Source organism: Hemitrygon akajei, chromosome 7, assembly GCF_048418815.1.
Source record: "Hemitrygon akajei chromosome 7, sHemAka1.3, whole genome shotgun sequence".
NCBI lineage: Eukaryota > Metazoa > Chordata > Chondrichthyes > Myliobatiformes > Dasyatidae > Hemitrygon > Hemitrygon akajei.
This window is the reverse complement of record NC_133130.1, coordinates 137,455,507-137,478,987: the sequence shown is the minus strand read 5'-3', so window position 1 is coordinate 137,478,987 and position 23,481 is coordinate 137,455,507. Positions and strand designations below refer to the sequence as shown.

General features: G+C 43.4%; 1 protein-coding gene across 1 annotated transcript in view; it reads right to left on the bottom strand.

The window, feature by feature from the left end:
- The window catches only part of LOC140730960 (uncharacterized), a 405,020-nt gene that overhangs the window by 289,712 nt on the left and 91,827 nt on the right, over positions 1 to 23,481 (bottom strand). The window lies entirely within an intron of this gene.

Here is a 23,481-nt window from a genome sequence, read left to right as displayed (position 1 = left end):
CACGTCCTTTAAGGAGACATTGGACAAACTTGGCATTTCCCCTTTGGAGCAGCAAAGGATGAGGGGAGGTTTAAAAGATTATGAGAGGCACAGACAGCTAGTATCCTTCCCTCTGGATTGAAATTTCTACTATCAGAAGGCACATATTTAACGGAGGGGTGGGGGGGGGGGGGTTAGATTCAAAGGAGATGCATGGGGTATGTTTTTCTGCAGAGGGCAGTGGGTGCCCAGAATGCACTGCTAGGGACGATGGTGGAGGCAAACATGATAGGAGCATTTAAGAGGCCCTAATAGACATGGTGTACGTAGAAGGGATTAGCTTAGTGAGCATTTAATTACTAATTTCAGTAGTTCAGCAAAACTTTGTGCAGAACTTCCAGCAGCAATAGCACTGTTTACTGAACCAGCAACTGCTCCCATTGAGTTAAAAATGGAATATTAGTCCTAGGTTATGTTCTCAACAATTTGTCAAACTTTCAGACAATTAGTCTGTAACTACAATTGATGATATTTAATTACAATATACTGTATGTACAGAAGTGCAGAGCACTGTGTTTCTGATCCTAACTGGGCGATATTCTTTCTTACATTAAACATGCTCTTCCCAAATGCATTGAATGAAAACATTCTGTCTGCACAGACCCACTGTCTCAGTATTTTTCGCTTGGTACAGTGGTTTGCTCCAGACAGGCTAGGAGTGGTAAAATGCTGAATAAAATTCCTCAATGGTTCTTTTCAGTACCTAATATTTTTAATCCAAATGGTATTCATTGTAAATTGAAAATGAATATGTATAAGTGACAATGCGGATTTGTACTGAACACAGACATAATTTATTCAAGAGACATGACTTTTCATCCTGTATGCAATCCGGATGCATCCAGCATCATCACCTGTTCACTCCGAATTAATGTTACACGTAGGGACAAAGCTTACTCCAAATTCAATCAACAGAGAGGGCAAGAATGGCTTCATGTCACTGGATCATTTCGTACTGTCCCATTCTCTTGTTTAACATAGAATTCAGTTGTCATGGAGATTTAATTGGTACTCATTATTTTACTAATATGGGCAAGATAGTTCTTACGAGTGGCTAGGGGGAGATACATCAGTACCAACGGAAGTGTAAGGTGCTCCTTCCCTCCACTAGCTTGTAGGTCACCCTTGGACAAGGTGTAACACCTGCTTATCCCCCTGATCAGGGGCACGCGAAGCCATGGGAGCAGGTGGTCACGTGAGCAGCTGGTGCATATTACAAGTCCTGGTTATGCGACTACTGACAGCAAGCAGACAATCGGTGAGGATTATTGATAATGGCTGGGGTCACTTATCTTGTGAGGACACTGTCCAGAAGAAGGCAATGTCAAACCACTTCTGTACAAATATCTTCCGAGAGCAATCATGGCTACGGAAAGGCCATGATCACCTACTTCATATGACAGGGCACATAATGAATGAATTAAAGTAGTTCTTGCAGCATTTGGCTAAATTTTATTAGCTCTTAAACAGTGTCAATAAATTAAAACAGAGACCATCTAGTTTGCAGCACTTTATTGCATATAAGAGCCATGGGAAATTCTCTGTCAACTCTCCCACCACTAGTCAAGCAAAGCCAATAATGCTTTCACCATCTGGTTTATAACCCCAGTGATTGGAAGAAACCCTGACTTGTACAATGATTCTTTCATTTTGCAGAAGGCTGCAGTAAATATAGGACAGAAGTAATCCACTGACTGGAACACTTCAATATGTGGAAGGCACTTAGGGACCAGTGAACGCTGCAGGGGCTGCAGGACAGAACAAGGATGGTGCATTTGAATTCAAATTTGAACTTTGTACATAATCCGATGAAAATGTACATATTGTAAATATGCATATAACTCTTCTTAAAATAATGAAAATACTAAAGCAAGTAAAATGTATTTTTAAAATTTACTATATAATTACAAATGCTTGCTTTCCTCAAATCAGACTTTATATTTCAGGTTAGATTAGATTAGATTGTGAGGACACTCAGTCCTCGTTTATTGTCATTTAGTAATGCATGCATTAAGAAATGATACAATGTTCCTCCAGTATGATATTGCAAAAACACAAGACAGACCAAGACTAACTTACAAAAACCACATAATTATAACATATGGTTACAACAGTGCAAAGCAATGCCATAATTTGATAAGGGCAGTCCATGGCACGGTTTAAAAGAAAGTCTCAAAGTCCCGACAGCCCATCATCTCACGCAGACGGTAGAAGGAAGCAAAACTCATCCTGCCATGAACCTCCAGCACCACAGCTTGCCGATACAGCACTTTGGGAGCCCCGACCACAGCCAACTCCGAGTCCGTCCGAAAAACTTCAAGCCTCCAACCAGCCCTCCGACACCGAGCACCATCTCTGCTGAGCGCTTCGACCCCAGCCCCGGCCACCAAGCAACAGACAAAGCTGAGGATTCGAGGCCTTCCTCTCCGGAGATTTTTTGATCGCACAGTAGCAGCGGCTGCGAAACAGGCATTTCAGAAGTTTCACCAGATGTTCCTCCGTGCTTCTCACATCCGTCCCCATCAAATCAGGATTGTGCATGGCCCCTACTTATAGATAACAGATATTCATTCCTGGAGTGGCCACGTGCACTGCCGTCATGCCGCCATTTTCTCTCACAATGCAGTTGAGGGAAATTTCTGACATTATAGTTTAAAAGTAACTAATAAAATGCACTTCAAATCAGATTCAGTCAACTTCAGCATGATCACACGGTATATGTTAATATTATAAAGTGCAAGATGTTCACATTAGGCAACATGTACAAGAGTTCTTGAGGTGAGCCATAATTAGACTTCGTCATCACCATTGCATCTTCATTAGTGAACTGTCTATTTGCTTCATTTTTATAATATTTTAAGTTGTGATGCACCATCAATAACTCTCGGAGACGTGAGGTCAGATATAGGCTTTTATTGGCTGGAACAAGCAGCAAGTGACCACCACACTACATCCTGGAGACTGAGGAAGGGGCTGTGCCTCCAATCGCCTTTATACCGGGGTCCGTGGGAGGAGCCACAGGAGCAGTCGGGGGGGGGGGGGGGGGGGGGGGCGTGTCCAGACAGGTATATGTAGTTCACCACAAGTTGTATTTCAATCGATTCAAAGTGGGCCAGACAATAACTTTGCATCATGCTTCGCTTCTTATGAATGGATAATAACCTACTTGAAAGTAGCAGAATGAGGATAATTCAGAAAATCTCACCATGAAGTGGGAGAGGTAACCTGTTTGGTACTTATGGATGCTGTTGAAGAGCGACCAAGTTCATTAGCCCTGGGAAAACAGCACCAGGCTTACATTCTGACTGAATTACTGTAAGGCTAAAATTCATCGTAACAGCTAAACAAATAACGATCGGTTATTCTTCTTCCCTCCAGCTAAGCTCGGAAAAATATTTTCAGACCACTACATCATTCAGATCTCAGCAGGTTAATAAATCACATTCTCAGGGCAGGCAAGTAATATTTCTTCAAGAAATCCAACTTTTCATTCGGAATTACGTGGTAAAACGGTTCCAGAGAATATTGTTACTAATTACGAGAAAATGAATCCCACTGCTTGCCTTTATAAATCTCTCGAAGTGACTGTATCTGACAACCCGAGGTTCGGTCTGGTAAACACAGTCAGAACACTTTGGGCTTGCTTTCACATAAATTAGTCATCTGAGTTATTTAGAGTTTCTTTTCCATCATGATTTATGCTATGAATGTTTTATTAAAATTATCACATTGCTGACAATTTCCTATCCAAGTAAAACTCCTGAGAGCATGGTAGTGGCATCCGTTGGTCTCGAGAGACCATGGATCTGCGCCTGGAGTTTCCGGGGCGCAGGCCTGGGCAGGGTTGTATGGGAGACCGGCAGTTCCCCAAGCTGCAAGCCTTCCCCTCTCCACGCCACCAATGGTGCCCAAGGGAAGGGCACTAGGACCCAAGCAGCTTGGCACCGGTGACATCGCAGAGCAATGTGTTGTTAAGTGCCTTGCTCAAGGACACAAACACACTGCCTCAGCTGAGGCTCGAACCAGTGACCTTCAGGTTACTAGTCTGATGCTTTGCCCACTAGGGCACGCGCCAACACAACCTGAGAGCATAGTCTTTAACCTTTAGATGAAAGTATAATAAACACCTGAAAAGAGTGTTGAAAATGGAAATGAATCCCACGGGGACAATCCTTCCGAAACATCATACACAATGCACCCTTACATGTACCTTAGCGTACTGAGAAGATGTTCCCACCGAATTCTGTGGTGAGCAGATACAACTGACACTTGAGTCCAGCAAACGCGAGTTCAAATCTCAAAGGAGCCCAGGACTGAGATAATGAGAAATAACTTCAGTAAGAGGGTTGAAGATCTTTGGAATTCTCAAACTGTGGATGCTGATTCGCTGAGTAAATTCCAGGTTAAGACTGATAAAATCAAAGAACTGGGTGAGAAATTGAACAGGAACTCAGATCAGCCATGGCCTGAAGCGGACTATAGGTGCAGCTCTGCTCCATTCTCCTTCTGTTCTCAGTATTCTCACAGTCATCCTTGTTTTTTTCAATGGAAGAAGTCCTGGTCAAGGTTCACAGCACGAAACATGGTCTGTTTATTCCCCTCCGTAGCTGCTGCCTGACTTGCTATGAAACGTCAGTATCTGCAGAATCTCTTGTGCTTAAGAAGCCCAGCTGTTTTAATAATCCCAACAATTCCTCTGTCCCAAATATCATTCTCTTAACCCTGAACAATACATTCTGAGCAACACACACTGGAGGAACTCAGAAGGTTAGGCAGCAACCATGGAAATGAATAAACAGTCGACGTTTTGGTCCGAGACCCTTCTCCAGTACATTATTCAGGATATTGTTCTGGTATCTCTACACTGCTGGCTGTTATACTGTTTCTTTCTCTCTTGACATCAACTTCCACTTAATTTCTTTGATAAAACTCATGGATCTCACCCAAGTGGGCAATGTTGATGAATGAATGTGACCAGCTTATCGAGTTGCTCTCCAGTGTTTTGTGGGCACCTGGTAGTTGAACCATGTGCCAATCTCAGCTCTCGTCTGTACACAACTAGCTAGGAAGCTAGGAAAATGGTGGAAGGAGCATTTAGGAGACACTAATTCAGAATCCTGGCTCGCTTGTGTCATCACTGTCTCTACAGGCTTGTGATACATCCACATGTCATACAGTTGCTACTGTGCAGTTGCATACCTGTCAAAGTTCAGACACATTGGATTTCTGTGCCTGGCTCGATCTTTGGCCATCCTAGATGGGAAAGTAAACCAAAGAAGCAAGACAGTTCCCCACCCAGAAAGTAGCATTGATTCAGAGCTGGAACAACCTTGCCTCTGGATTTCACACATGAAACTCAGATGCTTGTAGGAAGTATTAGCCATTCGACTTGCAACATAACTGCAGCCTAAGACTAAAAAATGAAGCCCTGCCATTGCCAACACTGTCACATCATTCATTTATAGGATGAAGACACTGGCAACAAGGCTGGCATTCATTGTCCACTCTTGGTGGGCCTGAAGAGCAAAGCAGTGGGCTGCTTTCATGAACTGCTGATGAACGCACTGGAACCTCCCTGTCATCACACTCCAGGTAGCACAGCGTAAAGTCAACAGAAACCACAGGTATTTTTCACGGTAATACCTTGTTTGCTACCTCCCCCCCCCCCCCCCCAAATTCTTCTACACATTCCCCAAATGCCTCTATTTCCTTTATATCCTGAAACTGATCAGTGAACAAAACAAAAACTCCTCTCTGGAGTGGATGACAGCAAAGATTCGCCACCCTGAATGGGGAAATTTCTTCACTCAGGGTGGTGAACAATTCTTATTACTTCAAGTCTGTGCCCGCGGTGTTTCAGCCCTACATCTGGTCTGCCAAGCATTCTCAAAATGAAATCTTACTATTCTGAACACCAGAGAATGGAGCAATTCAGCAAACAATCATCTCTGCCACAAATCTTGTAAATCTTTTCTTCATCCTCTAACCTTGTGTAGGGACCCACTGCACTCCATGTGCAGTCTTGCCAAGTCTCTAGATACTGTAGTGAGACCACCTTACTCCTATATTCAAAATCTCTCTGATGGTGGTATTCCCAGCTGTTATTCCAGCTTGCACACATCTATCAAGGTTGCTTTTGAAGGCACATTACCCATTTTAATAAATTAGTTGAAGAACATACACATATTTCAATATACTTATCCTGAAGTGTGGTTTCCTTTTGTTTTTAACTTCAAGTGAAGTGATTTGGTGAGACTATTGTTGTTGGTATAATCTCAGGTAAGTGAGACGCTGTACAGGAGTGAGATAACTTGGTTGACAGAGTGGTCTCACCACAACCTCATACTCAACATCAACAAATTGATTGTGGAGTTTGGGAAGAGGAAGTCAGGAGAACTCACACCAGTGCTCATTGATGGGTGGAAAGGGTAAGCACCTTCAAGTTCTTGGGCACCAGCAATGTGGGGGATCTATCCTGATCCCAGTACGTCAATGCAACTGTGAAGAAGGCGCGCTAGGGGCTCTGTTTCGTTCAGAGTTTGAGAAGATTTGGTGTGTCACTAAAGACTCCTACAAATTTCTATAGAGATACAGTGGAGAGTATTCTAACTGGTTGCATCACAGCCTGGTGTGGAAGCCCCAATGCACAGGATTGCAAAAGGCTACCGAGGGTTGTGGACTCGACCAGCTTTATTGCAGGGACAACCCAGGACGTCAGCAAAAGGCGGGGCCTTAAGAAGGCAGCAACCATCACTGAGTACCCTCACCATCTGGGACATACCCTCTTCTTGTTGCTACCACTGGGGAAGAGCTGCAGGAGCCTGAAGACTCACATTCAACAATTTAGGTACAGCTTCTTCCCCTCTGCCTTAGATTTCTGAACAGTCCATGAGCACTAACTTTTTTTGCACTGTTCAGTTATTTTTGCAATATTTAATAATTTGTGTCTTTATGCTGTACTGCTCTCACAAAACAACCAATTTCACATCAGTGATAATAAGTCTAATTTTGATCCAATCCAACTATTTGTCAAATTACTCTCTTTATTATTCATTATGGAATGTAAGTATACTACTCCAGGACAATCAGAACTAATTATGCCACTTGCTGATCTAATAAAACATGAAAGAGTTTCTCCACTTGACTTTTCATGTGAACAAACAATTAGTTATCAAGTGCATTCTATTTTGGTGAGATTTGTATATTTTCTAGTGCACTTGATATCACAGGGGCCACTAGATCGCACTGTGTGCACACATTCACAGGATCTCTGCTCCTGATGATCAAGAAACCTTTTTTTTTACATTATTTGCTTCTCACCCCTGTGTGAACTCTACCAAATCTTACCTTTAGTTTAGGTCTGAGCCACCACCACCCAGAGACCAAGTCACGGAGTTGCAGAGCATAGAATCAGGCGCTTTGGCCCCCCATATATCCATCCACACTCATCCTATTTGCTAACGTTAGGTCTGTATCCCTCTATGTCTTTTCTATTAGAGTGTCTGTGTAACTACCTCTTAAAAGTAGTATTGAATCGGATTCTACCCCTTCCTCTGGCAACAAGTTCCAGATATCAACCCCTGTGTGTATAAAAAGCTTTCTCCCTTTAAAAGTCCACTATTAACAGACTCTTGAACAGACCTCTTATACAACAGGCTGGATTTGTGACCCCACAATCTGCTCCCATATGATCTTATACTTTATTGTTTGCCCGCACTATAGTTTCCCTATACCTGTTGCACTTTATTCTGCAATGTTACTGATCTGCCTCAGTGCCTGTGTAATGATTTGATCTGCATGAACGTTATGCAACACAAGCTTTTCACCATACCTTGGTCAATGTGAAAGTAAAAACTAAACCAATCCCAATACTTTCCTCTCCCCTTAACCCTGTGCCCTCTTGCTTTTGTTACCCTTATCATGGGAAAAAGATTCTATTCTCATTAGCAATGAGTGACAGTGTGTGAGAAGACCTGAAACCATTCCTCACAAATCCTCTCCGGTGGCCATTGGATCAGATGGACTGACATTAGGAGCAGCTTGAACCAAACTCTCAGTGGATTCATTGTCCAGATAGCCCACTCAACTTAAAGCACAAAATACTCTCGATGCATCATTCATAAAATTGTTGGATTGGATTTCCAGCATCTGCAGATTTTATCTTGTTTCGGACTTCCTCACGTGTTATTTTTACTGAGCCACTCCCTTTGAAGGATCACTGTATATCCAAAGTGTTTATTTGTTGCCCAGAAATCTTGGCTGAGTACAGACCAGACATGGCTAAAATGGCTTCTTTTACGTCCTGTTCTGAGCAGCTCTGAGTGGAGGTGCTGAATCCACCAACAGTGCTTAGCTACTCTGTGGAAGGACAATCTGGAGTTGGTGTCAGCTTCACCAACTAGGAACGTACTTTGCGTAAGTGACATCGGTCTTCACGGCACGGAAGTTTTATTTTATTTAGAAATGCGAAGCGGAACAGGCCCTTGCGGCCCAATGAGCCGTACTGCCCAACAGCCCTCCTAATATGCAACCGAGGCCCCCTGTTGTAGAGGATGTGGTGGAGAAAGCCTTGCACACCAAAAACTTCCAGTATTTTGGGCTTTGAAAGTGAATTTGACAGAAAAATGTAAAGAACCGTACTTGATAAAGGTATCTGTGGTGAACTACATATACCTGTCTGGACTGCTCCTGTGGCCCCTCCCACAGACCCCTGCTGACTGCTCCTGTGGCTCCTCCCACAGACCCCTGTATAAAGGCGATTGATGCCTATTGCCCGGCCTCATTCCCCAGGATGTAGTGTTGTTCATTCTTCCAGTCAATAAAAGCCGATATCTCGCTTCTTACATCTCAGAGTGAGTTATTGGGGTGCATCAGTATCAATGAGTGGTACTGGCTACTGAACTCTTGTTCCTTTCTGGTTTCAGTTACAGTTTAACCCAGATGAGAGTTCAAATCCATCATTCTCTGAACAGACAGGCCTTTAGCACCAATGCAGCATCTACACTTGAAAATATTTAAAGGCTTCTAATGCTGGTTTGACCCCCTACCCCTACATATTTAATGATGTTAATCCTGGTTTTGCCCCCTCCCCCTACAAAGACACGCACACACACACAAATTACACGCAGCTAAGCAAGTGCTTAGGACTCGAGGTGAACTCACAACTGCCCAAAACACTGGGGAGAAGAGTTGAAAACCCTCCTGTATGGTGTCACAGGCACTACCAGACTTGGTGGAGCACCACACCACAAACAAGAATCAGAGTTGAATGAGGAGATGTTTATTCCCGCTTTATGAAAGTGATTTTGTGGAGCAATATTGGGAGGGTCTGGAAACTGGTATTAACAACTGGGCAATTATTTCAGATTTAGAAACATAGAGTTATCGAGATACAACATAGAATCAGTCCCTTTGACCTGTTGAGTCTGAGCCAACCACACATTTAGACTAATCCAATTTAGCTCCACTGTTTATTCTTCTTATATTCCCATCAACTCCACCCTCCCCATATTCTACCACTCACCTACACACTGGGGACAATTTATAGTGGCCAATTATCCTACTGGTCTGCACATCTTTGGTATGTGGGTGGAATCTGGAGAAAACCCATGGTGTCTCAGACAGAATGTGCGTACTCCACAAAGCACTGAACCTGTTTCTCTGATGCTGTGAGGCGATGGCTCTACCAGTAATAATGCTTGAATGCTTACTGGTGAATATCACTCCTTTTATAATGCTTAGTATGGAGTTTAGATTGGAGTAATTAATCCACATTATGAAAAATACTTAAATATACAAACATCCAGCAGGATGCTTTGAATAGTCTATATATGTGCAAGGTTTTAATTTGACTGGAATTTACTTAATCGACATGGTGGATGTGGAGAGGATGTTTCCTATGGTGGGGGAGTCTAAAACCAGAGGACATAGCCTCAGAATGGAGGAGCCTCCATTTAGATCAGAGATGAGGAGGAATTTCTTTAGCCAGAGGGTGGCGAATCTGTGGAATTAATTGCCACAGGCGGCCATGGGGGCCATGTCACTGGGTATATATAAGGCAAAGTTAATAAGTCAGGGCATAATGGGATACAGGGAGAAGGCAGGAAATTGAATTGAATTGACTTAATTACTTACATCCTTCGTATACATGAGGAGTAAAAATCTTTACGTTACATCTCTGTCTAAACATGCAATGTGCAATTTATAGTAATTTATAATAAATAGTATGTACAACAGGATAGTCAATATAACATAGAAATAGTTACATCAGCATGAATTAATCAGTCTGATGGCCTGGTGGAAGAAACTGTCACAGAGCCTGTTGGTCCTGGCTTTAATGCTGTGGTACCGTTTCTTTGATGGTAGCAGCTGGAACAGTTTGTGGTTGGGGTGACTCAGGTCCCCAAAGATCCTTCGGGCCCTTTTTGCACACCTGTCTTGGTAAATATCCTGAATAGTGGGAAATGTGATCATTCTGTCACATGATCCTTCTGCACATGCCATATCGTCGAGACAGCAAATGATATTGATTTCTGAGTACCTCTGTACCTCTCAGACTGACAATGCATATTGTGCACAAATGTGAGGAGCCAGGCTTTGTCTTGGTCACCAATTTTACACCCAAAGTAGAGCGCATAGGCTTTCTTAATAGTCATGCTTCCTCTTTGAGAGTTAAGCACATAATCGCCTTATATATGACAGAAAGTATCGTAGCTGTTGCAACATTGGTGAAACATTTTGCTATCACAAATACTCATTAAAATACAATTGCTTCATATAATGAGTACACACAATATGCTATGTGTGTAGAGCATGCGCATCAATGTGATTATAAATTGATACCCTGTACGTGTAAATGCACCGCATATAATGGTGTGTGTGTGATGCTTCTATAGCCTTTCTAGAGCCTCTCCTTCCATGCAGCATCTACCCGGCCAAAGCAAGCATGGATAAGAGAGAGAACTTCTCAGCTTACATTGTGGGCAACATTTTAATTGACAAATTATGAACTGAAATAACAAATATAGGTAATTTCATACAATTGGTGCATGATAAAGACATTTCATGGTGATTTTCATGATCAGAAACCCAAGCTGCATAAGCTACACCAAGTATTCAGAAAGTAGAGTCTTTGTTGTCTAGCGTAAATGTCATGATATTACAAAATGGCTATGCATTATGACCCTGACAGGTATATTACAAGTATTGAGAAAAGGTGGCCAAGTGAGCAAATGGGTTTTTGACCCCAACTTATGCAGAAAGTAAGATTGATAATAATCTGCCCTCTGGAGCACAGAAATCCCAAATAATTCCGAGTCCCTGCACAAAGGAACTTGCACTCACTCAGACTTAAATAGCCAAACCCTTATCTTAAGACATTGTCCTTCATTCAAAAACTCCCTCTGGAAGAAATAGTCTCTTGCAATCTACCTCATCAAACCCTCTCAAAATCTTGTCTCTCTCAATGAGATTACCTATTATTCTGCCTGCAAGCCATCTCTACCCATAGGACAATCCCTGAAGCTCAAAACCAGAGTGAATCTGTACTGCAGTAATGCCAAGGCAATGATATCCTTCTCTAGGGGAGGTGAACATGGCTGTTTTCCAAATGAGATATCCCCAAAGCTCGACACAATTTCAGTAAGATTTTCTTACTTCTGTACACTAAATTCTCTTCAAAAAAGGGTACATGCTACTTACTTTCCTGATTGATAATGGCCAGCAAGTTTCACGAATTAGCACGCAAACTTTTATGGATTCTTCACATTTCAGAATCAGAATCAGGGTCATTGTTACTAAGATATACCATGGAATTTGTTATTTTGAGGCTGCAACACAGTGCAAGGCATATATTTACTATAAATTACAAAAGACAAAATACAAGGTAGTGTTCATGGGTTCAGAGATTGTTTTTAAATCTGATGGCAGAGGGGAAGAAACAGTTCTTAAATCACTTCAGGCTCCTGTACCTTCTGTCCCAATGACAGTAATGCGAAGAGGGCAAGAGGGCATGTCCCAGATGGTAAGAGTCCTCCGTACTGGATGCCACCTTCTTGAGGCTCTGTCTTCTACACCTAGAAGTTTATTCTGATTTTCTTCAAGATCCGTTCAAGCTATAAACTAATTATTATTTAACATAAAGTTAGGGCTAGCACAGTCAGGTATGAGTAAATTTTTATTTGTGTGCCAATCAATCGATATCTCTGGCCCTTGAAACTTAACTTTCATATGTAGGATACAATTTCTTCACAATTTAATGTGAAACACCCAGTTTCCTTGGCTACATAAGTCTAGGGAAGACAACCTCCGACCCTGTCAAACTTGTGACATTGAGGTATGCAAGATTCCCCCCACCCAACTCTCGGTTTGTGTGGATGCTGTGTCATTTGCGACCCTGTTACAAATTAATGCCACGAAATAACAGGCAGAACACTGCATATGATTAAAGGAATTATATTTATGAATCTTAACTGAAGGGTTAGTAAAGAATAACAAAAAGAAAAAAGCCCATTCCAATTAAACAGTCAAATGTGCACAAGTTGGAGCTCAGCTTGAAGATCTCTGTTACTCACAAGCTGGGTTCTCGTCAACGTGGAAGCACACACCACCTTCCGAACATCGCTCACAATCCGTCTCGAACAAACGGGCCTCCCACCGGATTGACCCGTTCTCACTTCATCTCCCCTCGAACAAAAAAAATCCCAAGCCCAACCTTATTGTGCCTCGCCAAGAAAACCTCCCCGATTGGATGTCACACATTCCACATCATCCCTTATCTTCAACAATAACCCAAACAGGCTGAAAGCAGAACGGACTGCCCTTACAGAGCTGCTAAATGAAATACCTACAGCATAAAAGATGTGAACAAGCATTACAAACTTCTTTTTGAAATGGTTTCTAGATCAGTTGCCTCTTCCTCCCCTAATCCTAGTTTCCACACTGCTTGGTACTTTTGATTTCTAAACATGCTGATTTTTACTTCCTGCTTTAGTCTCAGATTTTCAGCATGATCTTTTTAAATGGCGGAGCAGGCTCCACGGGCCAGATGGCCAACTCCTGCTCCTATTTCTTATGACTCCAGTGAGCTGTGATAAGAACTCCTCAATGTAATTGGTTGAATGTGCACGCTCACAGTCACATCATATCCCCCAGTGGTGGGGTGCACTGGATTCAATAAAAAGTGTAGTTGTATTTTACTCTTTTTTTTGAATCCAACCCAAGAGGGCTCATGAGCAAGTGCTTTGGAAACACACTGAACTGTAAAGTTGGAAAAGTGGTATTGAAGTTTTCTTCACAGGATCCCACATTATTACCAGATTTCGAGCATTGACCAAGGCTTTAGTGATAACAACTAGTCTGGATGTAACTGTACCACATTTATGAGACAGTAGCTGAGCGTGCAGGTGGTGCCTTGGTTTCAAATCTCACCTGAAATGTGGCACCTCTGACTACACAACACTACTCTGTGACTGGAATATCTGCTTATATCTGAATATCAACCATGTTGATGCCATTGCCCCAGCACACCACCGCATAGAAGACTGTACAGTACTAGTGACAACAGACTGGTAGAAGGTGTTAGTATCGTATGATATTGCAGACACAGTTTTAGACTGAACCTAAAAATGTAGCTGATGTAACTAATGTAGTTAAATGTAACTAAAAAGAAGGGACTACCACAAGGTAAGAGGTACAGGAGCCTGAAGGCCGACATTTAACATTTTAGAAACAGCTTCTTCCTCTCCGCCATCAGATTTCTAAACAGTCACTGCCTTTCCATTCCTTGTTTGCACTATTTATTGACTGATTGATTGTAACTTGCAGCAATTTTTAAGTCTTGCAATATCCTATTGCCACAAAACAACATATTTCACAAAATGGCAGAGATGATAAACCTGATTCCGATTCTGGAATTTCAAAAATAAACTGGAAAAACTCAGAAATATTTGTTAGTTTCTGACATAATTTTGATTTTTATTTGTATTTTATTAAGATTAAAAACAGGTAGCTCGTTTTTCATTAGCTGCCTCATATGTCAACACTTCAGCTTTCACAGTTCAACAACCCATTCCTTCCTCGTGTCATCCACATCTTGATCTTTTACCGTGAGTAAATGGAACAGACACATGTGGAGTACGTCCACGCTCAGCTCAGCTTCCCCCACCCGCTTACTTGAGACGTATCTTTGATCAGTATCTTCACTGGATTCAATCAGGACATAAGGGTACGATCTGATACTAACTCACCATATGGCCCCACTCGTCACTGCATTAATATGTGAAGCATTGACTGGCCACCTCTTGTTGACTCTCCCTGGATCATTTTCTTTGTACATTCACCTCTTATATATCTTTAGTTTTCTAGGGGAAATAAAAGATTTGGGATTCCTTTAGCCCAGGAGTTCCTAACCTATTTAATGCTGTGGAGCCTTAGCATTAACAGAGGGGTCTACGGACTCCCAGGTTGGGAACTCCTGCTCTAGCTGAATCTATGGTATTATAGTTTGCAAGGATAAGCAACCTCTTTCCAAAACAAATATTACTTGACCCTTGATGTGTAAGTGACAGATACACAATTGAGTAGGAGATACCACATTGATAAGGTCGGCTTCACATGGCGCTTGATCAGGTCAATGCTACCGTATGTCCTCAAGGTAAATTTCAAGTGTAGATCGAAGCAGATTTGGGCTGAGGCTGCTGTACATGAACCACATTACATTCAAACCAGAATCTCCTCAAACAGGTATTCCCATTAGACCCAGCTTTCACTGAGCTCCTTCATGGTAGACATGGGAAGAACACAGAAGGGAAATGTGTTGTCAAGTATCTGAGAGAAAGAATGGTTTACTCTCTGAAAGCAGAATCCACGACATGGTGATATGATTGAAATGAACAAATATCATGTAGATTTGCAATTTGTCCAGATATATGGGTTTCCACAGTAACATTTCATTAAAACCTACATGAATGAGGTTATCCCATTTCAATGACAACACTGACCTTCTTCAGATGGATTACCCCAAGCTTCAGAGATTTCCTGTCTTTTACCAGTCATGGAAGGGGTACCAAGCTGGTTGTATTTTATCATTAGCCTGTTGGGAAACCAGTTAAAACTTCTTACATTACTTATCCATAATGATTTTCACTGCCTTTCTAATCAGACAGAAGAGGCCCCTACAAGCATCCTTTGTAATGTGCTATACTGGGTCCTGAGGACACAGGGCCAGATTATAATGCTTACTCAGCAGCCTGAGCAGGAGGTGACAAAAGGTATCCAAGCAGGTGAACCCAGCAAACACTGATGGGCTTAATGTTTGATGCTTCTTAAAGGAACTTGCTGGGTCAGGCAGTATTTACGGAGAGAAATGAAACACGGACATTTCAGGCTGAGACCCTTCATTGGGATTGGAAAGGAAAGGGTAGAGTAAGAAGGGGAGGGGAGGGGAAAGAGTACAAGCTGACAGGTGGCAGTTGAAACCAGGTGAGGGGGAAGGTGTGATGAGATAAGAGCTAGGAGGGAGAAGTTGAGAGCTGAAGAAGAAGAAATCTCTTAGAAGAGGACAGTGGGAGAAAGGGAAAGAGGAGGGGCACTAGAGGGAGGTGATGGGCAGGTGAGAAGAAGACAAGGGGTAAGAGGAGAGTCAGATTGGGAAACAGAAGAAGAGAGAAGGAGGAGAGAGAGAAATTACCGGAGGTGAAAGAAATTGATGTTCGTGCCAACAGGTTGGCGGCTACCCAAACGGAGTATGAGGTGTCGCTCCTCCAACCTGAGTGTAGCCTCATCGTGAATGTAGAGGAGGTCATGGACCAACATGCCAGAATGGGAATGGAAAGTCAAATTGAAATGAATAGCCTTTGGGAAATCCACCTCAATTTCATCAATTTTGCCACACCCATGCAGAGCACGTCAATTTCATCAACTTTGCCACACCCATGCAGAGCATGTCAATTTCATCAACTTTGCCTCTGACTTCCCTCAAATTTACTGTACTTGTTCCACGTCTGACACGTCCTTCCCCTTTCTCGATCTTTCCATCTCCATCAATGGAGATACATTTTCTACTAATATCTTTTATGAAGCTAATGACACTCACAGCTATCTTGACAACACCTCTTCGCACTGGTAAAAATGAGATTGCTATAGATCGCACTGCTATATCTGTTCTCAGGATGAGGCTTTCCATTTTAGAACATCTGAGATATCCTCTTTCTTCAAAGTACAGGGTTTACCTTCCGCCACCATCGATGCTGCCCTCTCCCACATCTCCTCTATTTCCCACTCATCTGCCTTCGCCCCATCCTCCCAGCATAACAGAGATGCAGTTCCCCTTGCTTCAAGCCTCCTTATTCAGCACATCATTCTCCATGTCTGCTGTCTTCAACAGGATCCTACTCCTTAGCATATATTTCCCTTCACACCTCCCCTCCCACACTTTCTACTTTCAATAGGGATCACTCTCTACATGACTCCCTTCTCCACTCATCACTCTCCTGGCACCTGTCCCTACAACCAGTGCAAGTGCCTCTTCACTTGCTGCCTCACCGCCATTCAGGGCCCCGAGCAATCCTTTCACCACTTCACCTCTGTATCTGGTGCCCCTGGAGCAGCTCCTCGACCTCAGTGAGACTCGACGCAGACTGGGGGACGCAGACTTCATCAAGCACCTTCACACTGACTACCACAAAAGGTGGGATACCCCTGTGGCCACCCATTTCAATTCGGCTTCCTATTCCCATTCTCCGCTGTCATGTTGATTCCACTCTTGGGTTAGAGGATCAACACCTCATTTTCCACATGGGTAGCCTCCAAGCTGACATCACCAACATCGATTTCTCTAACTTCTGCAATTTCTCCCCCCCCATCCACCTTTCTCTTTTCCTTTCCCCATTCTGACTCCACTCTTACCTTCTCTTATACTCAACCACCCTGCTTGCAGGCCTGTGGTCAGCTCAACGGCCTGCCTCCATTGCCCCTCCTCCTTCCCTTCATCTCATGGTTCACTGTGCTTCCCTATCAGATTCCTTCTTCTTTAGGCCCTTATCTCTCCCACCTATCACCTCCCAGCTTTTTACTTCATCCCTCTCCCCCACCCACTCACCAGGTTTCACCTCTCACCTGCCAACTTGTACCCCTTCCCTCCCCCATCTTCGTATTCTAGCTTCCTCCCCTTTCCTTTCCAGCCATGATGAAGTACCTCAAACCAAAACATCAACTGTCTATTCCTCTCCATAATCCTCAAGATTTCCAGCATCTACATACTGTCTTGTGTTTATGATCTGATAATTCTTTGTAGGTTAGAGAGGCAGATTCTTTGATCACCGTCTTGTCTTGATCATAGGGAACCCACAAAGAAAGGCAACCAATCCAGTCACTAATCATATATGGCCCAGCAAAGCATATGTTTTAATACAGCACTTGAACTTTTAATGTGCACCAGAACAGATTTGCCAAAATCTGGATTCAGATTCATTATCTAAAAGGCTGTGACAGACTAATGGATTTATGGATTCTTGTACATATATTAAAATACTCCACTGGACCTTAAAAATGAATATTTTCAAATTGATTTTCCATTTTCAGTGAATAAAGACATAATGTGCTGATTGCAAAGACCATATTAAGATCAACTAAAACAAAGATAAGATTTTGAATGAGATACAAGGGATTCTTTTATATAAAGACATTGTAGAAATGCAAGGTTATTAATGGAGCTGAGTGGTAATAATTGTTGGGTTGTAGAAGCTGGGTGACCAGGACCATATTCAGTACTGAAGAGAACTGGTTAACATTGACACTTTTTGTTTGTTTAGGGAGCACTTGGCCACAGGTGTGAATCAGCTCTGGAGCACTGTTAAACCACATGGCTTAGAAGGGTGAGGGGGGGATCTCATTGAAACCTTTCGGATGTTGAAAGGCCTTGACGGAGTAGATGTGGAAAGGATGTCTCCCATGGTGGGGGAGTCTAGGACAAGAGGGCACAGCCTCAGGATAGAGGGGCGCCCTTTCAAAAGAGAGATGCGGATACATTTCTTCAGCCAAAGGGTGGTGAATTTGTGGAATTTGTTGCCACGAGCGGCTGTGGAGGCCAAGTCACCGGGTGTATTTAGGGCAGAGATTGATAGGTTCTTGACTGGACATGGCATCAAAGGTTATGGGGAGAAGGCCGGGAACTAGGGTGAGGAGGTGATAGGAAAAAAGGATCAGCCATGGATGAATGGCGGAGCAGACTCGATGGGCCAGAGGGCCTAGTTCTGCTCCTATGTCTTATGGTCTCATTGCTTAGTTGGTAGAAGTGAACCCAAAGTCCAGGATCAACTGAAGCTTCCTTACACCTGGTGGCATCCATCTGCAGCAGATCAGGGTCCGGCAGCAACGTTGCTTGATGAGTTAGTGTCACGTGGGAGCTGGGGTGGGAAAAGGTCAAGATACTAACATCTTACCCCCCTCACCCTGAGATTCAATGACTCCGAGTTCTGCCACCCGCTACCCTTGAAGTTCTGCCACAATTTTGTACGTTTCAAAGCCTAGCTTACTTTAGGTAATATTTTTGGGTGCACAGAGACCTAAGAGCCAACACGGACTTCTGGAAGTAGCACAAAATGTTTATTTTTTTTAAAGGTTAGAATAAAAATCAGTGGCAGACCAATAGATGACCTAGCAGAGGAGTTGTCCTGCAGCGCCAGAGGCCTGGGTTCAGCACTGAGCTCAGAATTTGTGATGTTTGTGTGATTTCCATGTGATCGATGGGTTTTCCCGCCTGGTGCTCTGGTTCCCTCCCACAACCCAATGATGCACAGGTTGGCAGGTTAATTGGAAGCTGTAACTTTCCCATAGTGAGTTGGTGAGGGCTGCAGTCTCGGGAGGTTGAGGAGAATGTGGGGAAAATTACATAATGCGGTTAAGGTAGGATTACTGTAAAATAAGCGGTCGACGACCAGTATGCACTAGATGGACTGAAGGGCATGCTTTGCTACTGACTCTATGATCTCTTTTCATTTTTCTAGAAAGGTAAATTAATGAATATGGAGGTGGAAGGGAAGGGGATAATTTAGGGCTCCAGGTTCTAGTCTGGTCTGTCCCCCTCATTTACAAAGGCCATCACAGATGGATCTTACACCACTGCAGATCCTGCAATCCATAATCAGAACAACATCTCTTCCCATTCCTATTACTTCCAACAAATCAAGTCTGTAGCCATGGGCAGTCACACTGGCTCCAGCAAAACCTGCCTTTCTGTTGGCATCCCTCCACGACTCTGTCTCTACTACGTCAGTGACCGTGTTGGTGCTGCTTCCCATCCCCATGCAGAACTCATTAATCTCATCACCACTGCCTGCCTTCAAATTCACCCGGACCATTACTGACACTTCTGTTCTTTTACTGGTCCGTTCCGCCTCTGCCTCACAAAACAAACTATAGTTATAATGATCCCACAGCTACATTGATTATAGTTATAATGATCCCACAGCTACATTGATTGCACCTCTTCCCATCTTGTCTCATGTAAGATGCCATCCCCCTTTCTCAGTTTCTCTGTCTCCACCACCCCTGCTCTCAAGGTGAGGGTTTATGCTCTAGACAGGGGTGTCAAACTCATTTTAGGTCATGGACCGGATTGAGCAAAATGCAGCTTCATGCGGGCCAGATCAGTCGGACGCGTGCGAACACAGCTTTCGTTGCCCCCGTTTTTTCAGCCTGCTCTCATGTGTCTCAGTCTCTGCTATAACTACAAAGTGTTTCACTTTACAAATTCCGTTTCTTATGAAGAAGACTGCCGAATAAACACTAAAAACCCTGAAAACCTGGTACCTGAATAAACTCAGCATTAGCCATATCATACGCCATAGGCGCTTCGATTACTGGGGCCAGCTTTAATAGTAATTAGATATTATCTCGCGGGCCAAAGATAATTCCACCGCGGGCCTTGAGTTTGACATATATGCTCTAGAACTTTTGAAATGTCTTTCTGCTTCTGGACATATAGCTTCCCCTCAACCAGATGGAGCCCTCACATATAGTTTATCTATTTCCCTCACGTCTGCTCTCACTCCTCTTCTCAGGCACAACCGATTAACTGTTTCCTCAGGTCTGGCTTTCAACCTATCAGCCTCTGCTATCCTCCTCTATTCCCACCAGCTCCAACACCACCACCAGTTGCACCTTTGCCTCTCCCTCTCTCTCTCTGCTTTCCCCAGGGTTGACTCTCTCCATGACCCCTGGGGTTTTCTCATCCCTCCAATCCTCTCCACCCCATCCCCTGGAACAGTAGATTCCTTCACTTTCTCCTTCACCGTCACCCAATGGCCTAAAGAGTCCCTGCAAGTGGGGCAAGTATGCATGGGCACCTGCTCCCACCTCGCCTACTGTGTTCGATGCTCATGATGTAGCCTTCTCTGCACAGGAGAGACCATGTGTTGACTAGGAAACCTCTGCGCAGAGCACCTGCACCGTCTGCAAAGGCCACCCTGAGCTCCTGGTGGTACGTCACTTCAAACCCCATTCTCATTGATCTGCCAGCCTTTGGCCTTCTCTGCTGCCCTGCTGAGGCCTAACACAGAGAACAACACCTCATATTCTGCTTGGATAACCTACAGCTGTGTTGCTTTCTCAGTCCCACCGGTCCTCCACTGAAGTACAGCATCTATCCCTCTGTTATAAGACTCTTCAAGGATCCCTTAGTACAGTAAGCTGGACTCCTGACCTCACAATCTACTTCATTATGATTATGATGGTCTTGCACCTTATTGTTTACTTGCACTTCCTCTGAAGCCATTACACTTTATCCTGCATTATTTTTGTTTCAGCTTGTTCTACCTCAATGGGAACGATCTGATCCGTATGATCAGTATGCAATCAATCTTTTCACTGTCCCTTGGTACATGTGATAATAAACCAAGTCTGATTTCAATTCCGATGCCATTGCTTTTCCATCTTATTGCTTTGAGCTAGTCTCCACTCTCGCGTGGTGTGCTCATAAAGGATGATTTTACCTGGGCCCACAACACCTCCTCATTAGTCAAGAAGGCACGGCCGTGTCTAAACTTCCTGAGGAGGTTTAATTGTGCAAGCCTTCCCCCTCCATTCTAATGGCTTTCTACAGGAGCACCATCGACACTGTCCTGTCTGGCTGCATTCTTGTGTGTACGGAAGCTGAAAGACATTGGACCACAAGACCCTACAGAGGACAGTAAATACTGCTGAAAGAATAATCGGGGTCTCCCTCCTGCCTATTTAGGACATTTACTGGGAGCGCTGTATACAAAGGGCCTGAAGCATTGTTGAAGATCTTTACCACCCATCCCACAATCTCCTTGTCCCACTACGATCAGGACTAGGGCTGCCAGACCAGGTAACAGCTTCTTCCCACAGGCTGAGAGACTCAGGAATACCCTACCACCACTGAGGCCTCATCACTTGGACAGAGAGCTGTTTACTGTTAACCTGTGCTGTGCACACGTGCACTTTGAATTATATTTTATTAACGTATTTGTGGTAATATTTTGTTTTTATGTGCTGTGTGTGATATGTTTTGTGGGTGCACCATGGTCCAGGGGAATGTTGTTTCAGTTGCTTATAAATATGGACAGGCAGATGACAGTAAACTTAAACTTGAACAATATGGCATAACTTCCAAATTTAGCTTGAACCTGCCAGTTAAAATCACTGTACAGTGTTAGATGCTAATGTGTTTAATGAAGTACCCGTTATTAGAGAGAAGTTGTCAATCTGCGTATAAGGAACATAGTTAATGAGTTAACTAAAGTAGCAGTCAAAGCAATTCCAGACATGGGTATCTGCACCTCCCTGTGCAACTGGATCCTTGACTTCCTCATGGGGAGACTGAATCGGTAATAACCTCTCATCCTATCCAGACAATCAGCGCAGGCACACCTCAAGGATGTATGCTTAGCCCACTACTCTACTCTCTCTGCACTCATGACTGTGCGTACAAGGTTAGATGCCATCTACAAATTTGCTGATGACACCATTGTTGTTTGCAGAATCTCAGCTGGCAACAAGGAGGCATACAGGAGGTAGAGAGATCGCCTAGTTGAGTGATGTCACAAGAACAACCTTGCACTCAATGTCAGCAAGACCAAGGAATTGATGGTGGACTTCAGGAAAGGGAAGTCAGGGGAACACACGCAAGTCCTCATTGAGAAGTCAGCAGTGGAAAAGGTGAGTGGCTTCAAGTTCCTGGATGTCAATATCTGTAAAGATCTATATTGAGCCCAACACACCGATGCAATCACCAAAAAGGTATCCAGCACTATACTTCATTAGGAGTTTAAAGAGTTTTGGTATGTCAGCAAAAACTCTTGCAAATTTCTATATAGGTATGGTGGAGAGCATTCTGACTTGTTGTATTACAGCCTGTTTGGAGGCTCCAATGCTCAGGATCAAAAGAGGCTGTAGAGGTTTTCGATTCAACCACCTTCATCACGGGCAAAAACCTCTCCACTATCTAGGATACCTTCAAAAGGTAGTGCATCAAGAAGCTGGCATCTATCCTCACCTCTGGGACACATGCTCTTCTCATTACCACCATTGATGAGGAGGTAGAGGAGCCTGATGACCCAAATTCAATTTTATAGGAGCAGCTTCTTCTCCACCGCTATCAGGTTTCGGAAATGGCTGTGATCCTCTGAACACTGCCTTGTTGTTCCTCTTTTGCACTAGGTATTTATTTATTGTAATTTATGCTAACTTTTATGTCTTGCACTTTCCTGCTGCCACAAAAAAAATTTCACAACATGTGTCATTGCTAATAAGTCTGATTCTGTCTCTGCCAGTGCTGTATGGAGTCAACGAGATTCAACAGAAGCTTAAACACTTCGGTTGTCATTCAGTAACAGAGTGCAGCTCCAAACCTGGATTTATCAGGAAACTGGCCCTGCAGATTGCCAAAAGTGTTATCTTCTTTTCTTTTGCTATTTCAGAAACACAATTTGTTGGGAGCATGATATCAACAGGTGATTCTGATTCCACTCATTCTTGGCCCTCTTGCTCCATCAGCCATCAAGGTATCATATGTGCAAGAACTTTGTCAGTCAACTGGATACCCAAGAATTCACCAATGTTGATTGTTAATTTATTTTGCTTCATAAGACCAAAAAAGACAAAGAAGCAAAATTAGGCCATTTGCCCATTGAATCTGCTCTGCCATTCCATCATGGCTGATTTATTATCCCCTTCAACCCCATTGTCGTGCCTTCTCCCTGTAACCTTTGACACAGTGACTAATCAAGAACCTGCTTCAAAAATACCCAATGACTTGACTTCCACAGCTGTCTGTGGTGGTGAATTCCAGAGATTCACTACCCACCTCCTCCCCCAGCTCTGGCTTTGTGAGCCAAATGTATTTCACAAAATTTTAACAACACATAAATCTACTGTATGCTGAGACTGGAACAGAGCAAAGGCCCCTACTTTGGTCAGGGT